Below are 13,610 nucleotides of genomic sequence, written 5' to 3' on the forward strand. Positions count from 1 at the left end.
TTTGTTTGTTTGTTTGTTTGTTTTGAGACAGGGTTTCTCTGTGTAGCCTTGGCTGTCCTGGAACTCACTTTGTAGACCAGACTGGCTTCGAACTCAGAAATCTGCCTGCCTCTGCCTCCCAAGTGCTGGGATTAAAGGCGTGCACCACCACACCCGGCCGACTTTGCTTTTCTTAATAAAACAATCAATCTGGGCTAGTTTGTTGCAGGCCAGGTCTTGAACCACCTTACTCAGATGGGCGAAGAGTGTCACAGTTTAGTGAAGTCCCCACCCATCTTCTATCTGTGTTAATGGCCACTGATCGGCTCACTGTCTGTGCTTGATTATGCCTGGCCCTCTTTACTGGGCATTTCACTCGGCAGGCTTCTGTAGGCAGGAAGTGTCTCTACTTCAATTCACACTGTGAGGACATGGGGACATGGTAGCCGGCAGCACTGTGTTATTCCTGCGACTTTGAGGTTTAGAGCAGACTCTCATATGCACAGCATAGGAATAGGACAAAAGAAATACTGACAAATTCACTTCGGTGTTTATGAACGTGTGTGTAAGTGTGCATTCACGTGGTGGCCAGAGGACAGTATCAGCTACGGTTCCTCGGAATCCACCCACCTTGCTTCTACCATGGGTTTCTCGCTGGCCTGGAATTCACCGATTATGCTAACTAGGCTGGTGGCCCTTGAGTCCTAGGTCGGCCTGTCTTTATCCCCCCAGAACTGGGCTTACAGGTCCATGTCACTGTGCCCAGCTTTTCACATGGGTTCTAGGGAATCACACACGGGTCCTCATGCATGTGCAGCCGGCACATTACTGACTGAGCCATCTCTTCATGTCTATAATGTTTGAATGCCATTGAGAAAGGATAGCTACAAGCCCGGGTTCATAACTGCACTCTAGATCAGCATTTACTGTAACATCGGAATGTCTTTAAGCCAACCTGTCATTCCAAGCTATTCCTGCTTTTTAAAAATCTTATTGTTGGCATCTCTTTCTCACCTTTTCATCAGCTCTCCTTAGATGCAAATGCAATCATGCAAAATAGCATCATTACTCAAACAAACAGTTCCAGAGAGTGTTTCCATTTGTAGTTTTAAAAGCTGATTGGCTTTTGGATATCTTTTAGTAGAATAAATATTTTTCAATAATATTTTCAGAGTCATATATATGTATATATATGTGTGTGTGTGTATAGATGGATATATGTATAGATGAATATATGTATAGATGTATATATGCCAGCTACACATGAATATAGGTTAAAAATATATAATTAATTTCTAATATCATTTTAGCTTCATTTTGTACTGGCTCCTACTCTGATGATTATGACCAGTTAGAGACTAATAAGTGCCAAGTGAGCAGAACACTAGCTGACTGCCACATAGAATACCCAAGAGACAAAAGGCTGTGCTCTCAGAGCACTGAACAAACGCAATACTGTGCTTCAAAAGTTCATGAGGTGGCTCATTGTATGTAATGATGGCAGTGGTGGTAGTGGTAATGACAGTGGGAGGGAGGTAGTCAGGCTGATAGTGAATGTGGTGGCTATCATACCAGAGGAGGGGATTATGGTATGTTGCGGGTGATAGGAGAGGTGGTGGTGGCAGGAATGATGGGGGAGACTATGGTAGTGTCTGTGGTGGTATAGGCAGTGACTATGATGGTAAGGTAGTGGTGGTGAGGATGGTTATAATGTGGCGGTGGTGATGGTGGTGGCTATGATGGTGGTGATGATAAGGGTTATAATGGTGGTGTGTGGCAGTGGGTGTGAATGTGGTGGTGATGGTGGTAGCTATGACAGTGGTGGCAGTGATAGCAGTGGCGGTGGTGGCTGTGATGATGGTGGTGGTGGCTTTAATAGTGATGATTGTGCTGGTGATGGTAGTGATGACTGTGACAGCAGTGAGGATGGAAATGGTGGTGATGATGGAGACAGTGATGATGGAGACAGTGATGATGGCGACGGTGATGATGGCGACGGTGATGATGGTGGTGGTGGGGATGGTAGCAGGGCTTTGGGGAGTGTTGCTGGTTGTGGGACTGTGAGGCTGGTGGTGATGGTGATGATGGTGGTGTTCACCATCTTTCTGGAAATATCAGCTTCATGGAATAATTGTCACTTGGAACTCATCACTTGAGAAAACTAATTTGAATCGCATAAAAATACCTCTTTTAGTGTCAAGCCATATACGCAGACAAGAAAGTTGGAAATACATATAGACATATTTAAAGCAGTCAGCTCCATGCTTTAATGTCAAGCAGCATTTATAAATATCCCTGGCCGGAACACAGATCTGTGGTTTGGAGGATGTTATTGTTTGAGACCTCAGACAGTAAATCAGTGCACAAACACATACAAGAAAAAAGTGATTATGTTTTTTATCCTTCACACATATATCAATATTTTAGATTATGATTTTCTTGTGAAGCTTTCTAAGAACCTGATTTTTACCTAAGAACATTTTCTGTTGGGCTTGGTGGCCTAACTAGCCTATATTATCAACTCTACAGGAGGCTACGCTCAGGAGACTCATGAGTTCAAGGCCTGCCTTGGCTACAGAGTGAGGCGATCATTGCCAACCATGACTACTCAGTGAAAGGGTGTCTCAAGATAAAACAAAAAGTACTAAAAGAAGTCTTGGAAGGTATCCCCATGGAAGAACACTGCCCAAAGCCCCAGAGGGAAGGGAACAACGGGTTAAAATGGAGGCAGTGGGAAGGGGAAAATGACCAGCGCAGGGTGATGTGCTCACTGCAAACCTGGCACTTGAAGCTGAGGTGAATAGAGTAGGATCATAAATTTCAGGTCAGCCTGGGCAGCATTCTGGGCAACATCATGTGTCAGCAGTTAAAGCAGAGAGACAGAACACACACACACACACACACACACACACAGGCACACACACATAATCTGATAACGCTACCTGAGGATATTGCCACACACAGATTTTGTGGTTAGGTTTTGTTCTCTGGGTCTGACACCTGACCCTTGTGTCCTTACTGTCATGACAAGATCACCAATGAGCACGTTATAATAGCGAACTGGTGACTCCTTTTCTGGGCTTCCTGTCCACTTGGCTCTGAGCCCGTGTGAGTAATGAAACCTTTGAGCTCCTTACGAACTTGTTCGGGTTATTTCAGAGCATCAGTTCTTTGTCCTCGCCTTGCCTTTTACAGGTGACAGCCTCACACCCACAGGATCATAAAACAAGCATTTATAAAAGAATAAACGTTTGAAACTCTCTTCTAAGGCGGTGCTATTTTTGAACTACAGATCAAACACGGCTTGGATGGAATCCAGGCCAGAAAAACCTTTGCATATGGATTTGCATGACTCTAAAGAGATATCTGCCTCATTTGAAGTCAGACCACTGTCTCAGCTACCTGTGCTCATGAATCATTTGAGAGATGTTCTCAGTGTGGGATTATAGATTTAATTCCTCCCTAGCCCTGACTGAATAATCTGAATTCAATCAGATTGTTCAAATATCTGATTGAACAATTCCTGGGTGTGGCTACCATTTTTGAACACCAGCCCTACACAAATGATAAGAGTTTGTTTCTGAGTTCAGATCAAAGATTGATTATGACTTCCCCCAAAAGAAATTGTGAAAGAAACTGTGAAATTGTTTCTACCTTCCTGGTTGTCTTTGTTAGGGTTACAGTTTCAGAGATTCAGTCCGTTATCATCATGGTAGAAGACAAGGCACCATGCAGGCAGACTTGATGATGCAGGAGCTGAGAGTTCTGCATGTTGATCCAAAGGCAGCCAGGAGGAGACTACTCATTCACACTGGGCAGAGCTTGAACACTAGGAGTCCTCAAAGATAGCCTACACAGTGGCACACTTCCTCCAACAAGGCCATGCCCATGCCGACAAGGCCGCCACTTCCCATGGGCCAAGTACATTCAAACCACCACCCTGGTCTATGAGTTATATACTATAATGAGTGTATGAGTCTATACTATAATGGTATAGTATAACCAACCTCTAACAATGTGGCAGACAGCACTAAAGGAGTAGGAGAAACCAAACATGGGAACAGTCTTTGACAAAAGTCAGACTGGAATGTTTTGAAGAGAACCCTAGTTCCTATTGCTTTCATTACTAGCTATTCAAGGGCAGATGATACTGTTCTTTTCTTAAACAATAGATCCCAGAATGATGCCCCAAAGAGATACCCGTCCATTGCTCTCTACTGATGCCAGTACCATGAACAGTAAATATGGTCATACTTTGGGTTCTCTGAAAGCCATTCAATGAGATAAAAGTATTCATTGTCTCATCACATCCCCCAAGAATATGATGGGTAGTTCCGTTTAAAATGCAAGAAAATAGGGCAGGCACGATGTCTCAGCTGGTAAAAGCTCCTGCCATGCAAGCATTGTACTGTGAGTTCTATCCCTGGATCCCACAGTGAAACCAGTTCCTAAAAGTTGTCCTGTGAAACCTGTGGATGCACACAAATACACACATACACAATAACAACATTTAAAATGTGAATTTAATACACGAAGAAAGCAGGGTCTGAAGGGATTAACTAGCCTCCCAGGATCAAGCCTACAGTAGCATCAGAGTCCAGTACTTGTTGCTGGAGGTCACTTTGCACAGTGCTTTAGCTTAGGGAACTCAGGAACTGGAATCCTGACCTCCAACTGAGGCAATGGTTGCGGAATGAAAGACCTTTGAGGGTGCTTATGACTGAGTTAGCATCTTTATACAGGGTCCTAGAGGAGGTGCTAATACCTTCCATCAGGTGAGGCTAATGTGAGGAGAATATACAGTCTGTAAGGAAATGGGGCTCATCAGACCCTGGGTCAGCTTGTACCTTGGTACCTTGTCAATGACACTTTGCTAACTAACCTACATGGACCAAGAAAGACACAAGAAAAGGAGAAATGCCAGTGTGGGTTCCCATTGAATCATGATGGGACTACATCCTGACAATCACATTAAAACCTAAAAGTATGTTAAACCAACCCCTAATACTGCATATGTAGTATACTAACACACCCCACCCCACAGCTTAGCCTGGCACATCTTGTGTGCTCAGGACACTTACACTAGCCTACCTTTGAGAAAAGCCATTTAACAGTCACAAAACCTATGCTATCATAAAGTGTTCAGCACCCCATGTAACTTAATGAATACCTTATTTATTAAAAGTTAAAATCATCAGTCCAACAGGTCTCTGCCATTATCTTGCATGCAGTCGGTGTATGAGTTTTGCATTAAGGCTGTGCAGCTTGGAAAACTGGATGTGACCAGCTCTACCTGATGTCTGCAGCAAGGGCAGCCTCTGAGGACACACTCGATGAATGAGTGAAGACACTTTCAATTCTACAATCCTTTTCTCTCTCTTGAAATTGTTGCCTTGTTGAAACAGGGATGGCGAGGGGACGTGGTCAGGTAGATATCCTTGCTTTACAAAGATGAGGACTTGGGCGAGGAACCTCAGCAGTCATGCAGAAGGCAAGGCAGGGCCCCCGCACATGCCTGGAACCCTCCTGCTACGGCAGGCAGAGACAAGGGGCTGCTCTGGGTTGCTGGCTGCCACCTAGGGTCAGTGAGAGACAGGATCAGGTGAGCAAGGCTAGAAGGGCTAGAACAAGCCATCCCTTCTTTGACCTCTGCCCTTACACACATAAGCACATACACAGTCACATGTAACACATACACACCACGTAACACACCACACATCACACACACAAACACACATACCACACAGCACACACACACTCACACACACCACATACCACACACAATACAAATACATATACACACAAACACACCATACAGCACACACAGAAACACACACCACACACCACATACACACACACACACACACAAACCACACACACACACCATATACACACCGCACACAGAAACACACACCACATACCACACACACTACATACACACTCACACACACCACATACCACACACACTACAAATACATACACACACACATCACACAGCACACACACAAACACACACATACCACACACCACACCACACACACATCATACACACATACACACCATAGACACACCACACCACATACACATATATACACCACACACACACACAACACACACACACACACCACACCACACCACACCACATACCATGCACATCACATAGACAAACAAACACCACTCACCACATACCATGCATACTACATACACACTTACACACACCACACCACACACACATCACACACATGCAGGCCATAGACACACACACCACACCACACCACATCACATACACATAGACATAACACACACACACAGACACACACACACACACACAGAACCACTCTCCACCTTATTTTACGAGCTCATTGAGTCAACTGGACAGACTAACAAAGCTTCAGTCTGCCTCCCCAGCTCTGGGATCCCAGGAGCACGAGAGGCTATGCTGATCTTACTATACACCAGTCCTAAGTTAGATTCCTTCAGGACCTCCTGTTTGTACAGCAAGCATTCTACCAACTGTGCCACCCCCAGTCCAGAAATGAAATGTTTAATTTTATTTTAAGTTGAAAGTTTTGTTAGGAAGAATTATTATAAAATTGTTGCCATTTGCACAAGGTTATCATCAAAGAAATGAGGAGAAAATAAAAATGCAATGATGATTTATTTTATGAAAATAACCTTATAAAGATTTTGTGTGAGTACAGAATGAATTGTAGACACATTTCATAACTGATTATAAAGAGAAAAGTTCATAATAGCTGATTTACAACACCATATTTTATAAGAACACTGAGTGTGAACACAGAATAGAGGCCAAGCGTGGGATGAAATGGAGAGAGACACCCTGGCTCTGTTTTGTTTTGGAGCCTGGAGAGCCTGTTTATGCCACATTTTAACTGACAGATGTATGTAATGGTCACATCATGAATTATGAATCCCTTTTGATGCAGCCTCTTAAGCCACAAGGAGAGAACATTTTTTAACTTCACAAAAAGTGTTTCTCTTCCCTAGTTAGAAGTTCATGTGAGCAGCAGCAGGGTCTGGAGAGATGGCGCAGCAGGTAACAGTGTCTGCAGAGGACTAGAGTTCAATTCCCAGCACCTATGTCAGGCAACTGAGAGCCACCTCAAGCTCCAGCTCCACAGACACTCATACACATCAATAAAACGAAAACAGATCTTTAAAACATGAGTATCAGAACTTTTATGTCGACTCTATCAGGAAACGTGAAAAGAAAGTTAAAGGGTTATACCGGAATCATTGAGTTCAGCAAATGGACTGAATGTCTTGGCTTTCATCTTTATACTGGTTTATGTTTTTATTTTATTTTATTTTACTTTATTTGCAATGATCTCTTACCATTTGAAGTGTCCTCTCCTCAGCATCCAGAAATGTCTAAGGGCTATCCTCCATTTGATGTGTAGAGGGCGCTCTTGTAAAGAAAATCTCCTCTCTAAGGCCCCCTGATAAGAATATAGGCCAGCTTCCTGCTGTCTTTGTTGCCATGGAGACCACACTCCAGTGAGGGGCAATGGATTCCGTGGTCCCGATTTAGAAATGTGTAACCAGCAGATGCCTTTACTGCCTTTGTTTCAATCTTTGCCCTTGCAGAGCGACTCAGGCCGGAAGCAGAGCCGAGGAAGTCTGTGCTTGCCTGCACGGTTTTGTTTCCTCTGTACAACATCTGTCTCCTAAGACGGATGCGCTGGCATGATGAGCCAATGGAGAAGACAAGACATGAATTCATAGCTAGAAAAAGAAATGGGCTCTCCTCCAGCCAAAGAAGCAATTCACATTAGTTTAAAGAAAAAAAATGTTCTTATTAGACACTTGCTTATACTGTTAATATACCATATATGTGATAACTACTTACATAACTGTTAAATCAACTGAAATGTCTGAGACATACATGCCAGGGTACAGGTTTCCGTAGATTTGAAAGGACTTATTTTGCTGTAGATTGGCAGTTAAGAGCCTGCATTTGAATTCTAACTGGATTCAAATTCCTTCTTGTCTTCTATTCCATCCTAGGCTGTCGGCTTCATTTACAAATTGGGGTTCATACCACCATAGTGTAATTTAGTGCTCTCATTACTGTGACTAACACATAATCAACCTCTATAGAGAAAAACGTTGATTTGGGTTCACACTTTGGGAGGATCCAATACATAGGTGATTGCTTTGGGATCTTTGACAAGGCTGGGGGTCAGTCACAGTGGGACCGAGGGAAAGCACGACTGTGACTAGGGACCCAAAGAGAAGATGGGAGGAGCTGAGGGTGCACTGTGCCCTGAGTAACCTAAGGATCTGCCACCAGGTAGCACCTGTACTAACTCCTAACAGCACCATGCTAGGAGAAGAGGGAACCTCAAATAAGTAAGGCTTCCACAAGAGCTACAGGCAAACCTGTAGGGCATTTTCTTATTTGGTGATTGATGTGGAAAGGCACAGTCCATTGTAAATGGTTCTACCCTTGGATTGGTGGTCCTGGGAAGGCACAGTCCATTGTAAATGGTTCTACCCTGGGTTGGTGGTCCTGGGAAGGCACAGTCCACTGTAATGGTTCTACCCCTGGGTTGGTGGTTCTGGGTTTTATAAGAAAGCAGGCTGAGCAAACCATGGGGAGGAAGCCAGTTAGCAACTCCCCTCCATGGCCTCTGCATCAGCTCCTGCCCTGCTCAAGTTCCTGCCTTTAGTACTTTGGATGATGAACTGTCATATGGAACTGTGAGTGAAGTACCCCACACCCCCAAGTTGCTTTTGGTCATGGTATTTCATCACAGCATTAGTAATCATAACTAGGAGAGAGGCAATTTCAGGTCAAGCAGCTATTCAGCACTTGTCAGTCTGTCTCCTTCACTGTGGGGAAGATCAAATGTGGAGCTGGGTGGGCACTTGCCTAACATGCAGGAGTCAGTGGGACAGCCCACAGCACTGTCCCAAACAGAAGCAAGGGCAATGACTCTTGATGTTTCAGCACACACACACACACACACACACACACACACACACACACACACACACACACAATTATCAGGTACAACATGTTAAAAGCAATGCGGAAACTGATAAGACCATTTAATTAACACCTCCAAGTTTCTTATAGCAAGTGAGCTTAGAACATTGATTTACTTTCTGTTGCTATGGTGAAACACTGGCCAAAGCCAATTTGGAGAGGAAAGGGCTTATTTAATCTTACAAATCCTAGATCATAGTCTATCACCGAGGGAAGCAGAAGGTAGCACTGAAGCAAAGACTATGGAGGAATGACGTTCACTGGCTTGGCCTCATGGCTTGCTCAGCCAGCTCTCTTATACACCCTAGGGTCACCTGGGGCAATAACTACTGGATGCTGAACCCTCCCAACTGATCAATTATCAATCAAGAAAGTGTAGCCCAGACTTACCTACCATCAGACGGGCTAATCGAATGAAGATGTCTCCTTAATTGAGATTCATCTTCCTAGATAACGGTAAGCTGTGCCAAGTAACAAAAACAAACAGGAAATTGGATATTGTGATCCCCGGTCACTAGCTCTCATCAGCACACTCAATGGCTTTTTTCTTTTAACACATTTGACAATCAAGCACCTGTGCATTTGACAGACTTCTGTACTGTCCCGAGCACCATCCAAGAGAAATTCTCTCCATAAACAGGGGACTTTCTTTGGAGTTAAATTCCCATAGAATAACCAAAGCACCAGAAAAGAACCAGATATCCATGGACAGAACTTGAGCAGTGTGCCAGGAACAGATCACGTCCTCTCTGCCTGCATGAAATGCACATGGAATTTTGTTACTAATGAGGGCATTCCAATGGGTGTGCTTTTCTCAAAAGACTACAAATCTGCAGTTTCCACACGTCTGAGAGTTGGTGAAGACACTGGCACCCCTGAGCTTCTGCAACAATGGTTCATGCAACTCTTATTTTAGCCCCAGATGAGAGCAGATTTGTAAATGAGTTTTCAAAGGTTCAAACCAGGGAAGCCAAAGGGAAGTCCGAGCCAGGGTCCACACCCCATACTTGTGTGTAACTTCTAGAAGCTTTGCACTAATTACCCGACTCAAATCTAAAGTATGCTTTTCATCAAAATAGTAATCTTAAAATCCAATATGGTGGAGGCAGAGGCAAGCGGAGTTAGAGGCCAGCCTAGTCAACAGAGTGAGATCCTATTTCAAGACAAAACCAAAACCAAAATAAAACAACAAATGAAACAAAGACAAATTCTTGTTCCATTAGCAATAAGGAACATTCACTTGTTACACCTTGCTCAAATCTACTTCGAAAAGAAGTCTGCAGATGTGGATATCTTGGAGTATTATAACCGTGTTGGGTTCTGCTTTAAAAATTAATTCATTTGAAGTAGGTTTATATTTGATTCATACTTATTTTGAAAATAAAGACAACATTTTTGGCTCAAAATACCTAAAGTGAACTGAGAAGGTTCCTATTTGTGGTTATATTTGGTTTATATTCATGGTCATAAGATATTAAATCCTTAAAATGATTGATGTAATAAACTGAGGTGCAAAGAGGTTCACAGCTGAGTGGCAGATCTGGGTTGACACCTAACCCAGGGGGTCATCAGTGCTATGCTCTTGGGGAATATACCAGAGCATGCATGGATAGAGGGCCAAAGAAGGCACCACCCAGGAGATACTGTTATGCCCTGACTGGATTTGAAATCTTTATATATATATTAACTCATTTCTAGACAGATGAGAGATGGCAGACAAATCCAGACAGCTCCTCTCAGAGTTTGACAAAACTACTAGAAAAATTGTGTGGGTTACTTTGGGCAAGTTATTGATTCATAGCAAACAATGTTGGGAACTGTAGAGATTATAAGTCTATAGACTGGAGAAGAAGAGAGAAAAAACATGGACACATATTCTCCAGGCTATCAAAATAGGTGGTCAGTAAACATTTATTGAGTGATGCCAACAGCTTCAGAACAAGGGTGTGTCCCTTTGGGTTGGAGGGGTTGGAGAAGGTAGGGCTCGAACCTTCAACTGAGTCTTGGTCCACAGGAAGGACTTAGACCAAGTCTTGGTGAGAATCATAATAGGAGGATTTTTATAGAAAAGAAATCACACAAGCATCAAAGGTGTCAGAGAATAAAAACCAGTGGAAACATTTATTTTAGAGCATAATGTCTGTCCAGACATCACTATTTATCACTCATAGACACTGGGTCAACTGGAGACCTGGTAGGTCGAGTTGGAGACAGATGTGAGGGCATCTGGGAAACCAGCTCCGAAAGACAAACCTTAAGTCAATGGCTATAAGCCAGTGGTGATTTCTGAGCTACGGGAAGAGAATTTGAAATTTTAGTAGAGAATGGCAGACCGACAAGATTAAACAGCATGGAGTGCCGGGAAAGGGGCAGGGCTTCAGACTTCTACAAGAGCTAATGCCAAGGTCCCTGGAGGAGGATGGGCTCTGGGCAGACAGGATGATGACAGCTATGAGGAGGAGGGCTGGAGCTGCCTGGCATTTGAAGATGTTGCAGGGAATCAAGCCATAGCCAGAGTGAGGCTATGGATGAGAGGGTGCTTGGAGAGGAGTTATTCACAGGCTGAGTGTATCTTCTTTCTCAAACTTGGTGTTTCTCTTTACATCTGCCCTATGGTCGATGCTTCTGACAGCATCTGAGCAGAGGATTTTTGGTAGATGAGGACCATATTCATGGTCCCCTGTAGCATGGAGCACGTTCTTTACCCATAAACCTAACTTGTATTTTAGAGCTGGTAACCAAGCTGAGTTTTGAGTACATTAAGTTTTCAAATGATTAACACTTCATAGACAAAAGGTCGGAGTGTTATGCAAAACTCGTTTTACATTTCTCTACTTCCTATAACTCCTTGATGTCAAAATGTCCAGAAATACCTCAAGGAAAATTCCCACACCGCATTTTCCAAGAGAAAAATGGGGTAAAACTACCCCCGTTACTCTTTTCTGTTGGATGGACTACATTACAGTGACCTCTCAATTAGTAATAGAGTAAAAGAGTGTGGATAATAGAAACCTACCAATTTTGCCCTAACCTGTCTTTCATCTAAATCCCTTTTGTCCTCCACCCTTTTGTCAGAGCTTCTCACAAGGAATGGCATTTTTAATTTCATCTACAGAGCTTACTGCCATTTTTCAGTGGGCTGTTGTGGGAAGGCAAAGAGGCAAAACGATGCACAGCCGAAACCCCTGGCGCGTCAGACAGCTCAGGGCTTCCACTGATTCCACCCATCGAAGCTTGAGTGGTAAATGAGTACATGTAACTTGACATTGGAATGACTCCTTCCCTTGTCTTCTCTGCTGTGTGATGACAGACAATTTCTTTAGCAACCACTGTGTTCTTTTCATATTCTTGGAATCCTAGTGTTGGAAGGAACATCAAAAGTTCATCACGTTTCATCTCTCACTTGCCAACAGGATTACGCTTAAACTGTCCAAGATGGATCATTTGTTGTCTGCTGTGTTCTTTGAGCTGAGAGCTTGGAGAGCAGTCATCATCAGAATGGTGGGAGCCCATTGGCTACAACCTACTTAGAACACGTTGTGGTCCCGTTGGTTATCTACCCACTTAGCAAGAACATGCACACACGCATACACAGTTGAGTGTGGTTGAGTTGTCACGTGATATCCTGTAACGGAAACGGCAGAGCATGTAGAAAGGAAGATGTATCCCCTTTAGAAAACAACAGTTTTGATTTATATGAAATTTTGTGGATGCGCGTATGAGCATAGTTTGTGCATATTTGTACGCATACAGATACATGTACAGAGAGTAGCTTTGGGTATCATTTCTCTATCTTATTTCCAAGCTTATGAGTTAGGCTCTACATACCTCTGCTTACCCAACATTGGGATTATAAGTGTTCTACTGTAACTGTCCTTTAAACATGGGTCCTTGGCCTGTGGGCAAAACAATGAGGCATTTTCTTGACTGATAATGGGATTATAGGATCCAGCCCACTGTGGGAAGTGCTATCCTTAGGTGGGCCTGGGCTATCTATATAAGAAAGGTAGCCAATGTGAGCCTGGGAGCAGGCATGTAAGCAGTCTTCTTCCACAGTCTCGGTTTCAGTTCCTGCCCCAAGCTTCTGCCTTGCCTTGCCTTGCCTTGCCTTGCCTTGCCTTGCCTTGCCTTGCCTTGCCTTGCCTTGCCTTGCCTTGCCTTGCCTTGCCTTGCCTTGCNCTTGCCTTGCCTTGCCTTGCCTTGCCTTGCCTTGCCTTGCCTTGCCTTGCCTTGCCTTGCCTTGCCTTGCCTTGCCTTGCCTTGCCTTGCCTTGATGATGAGCCACAACCTGCAAGCTAAATAAAGCCTGTGTCCTTCGAGATGTATTTTACAGCTACAGAGAAGCAAACTCGGTTCTTATGATTCTCCCCCATGGTGAAAGGAAATTGGGAATGGATAGAATTCAGCAGCATTCCATCATTAGCATAACCCATATATGAAAAACATTGTAGGAGCGTCTTTAAGCTTGAAAATTAATCATGCTGGCCACAATTCACTGCGAAGAGACATCTACCTTAAAGTTCTCATTTGGCAATACACTGAGTCAAGTCCTTGTATTTGTTTTTGAGATAGAATGTCACTATGGTATTCAGACTGGCCTGGAAGTCAAACTGTTAGT

At 43.6% G+C, this 13,610-nt stretch overlaps 1 protein-coding gene across 5 annotated transcripts in view; it reads left to right on the top strand.

The window, feature by feature from the left end:
- Positions 1-13,610, top strand: part of Dclk1 (doublecortin like kinase 1) — a 296,817-nt gene that overhangs the window by 122,794 nt on the left and 160,413 nt on the right. The window lies entirely within an intron of this gene.

This window comes from Mus caroli, chromosome 3 (genome assembly GCF_900094665.2).
Source record: "Mus caroli chromosome 3, CAROLI_EIJ_v1.1, whole genome shotgun sequence".
NCBI classification, from domain to species: Eukaryota; Metazoa; Chordata; class Mammalia; order Rodentia; family Muridae; genus Mus; species Mus caroli.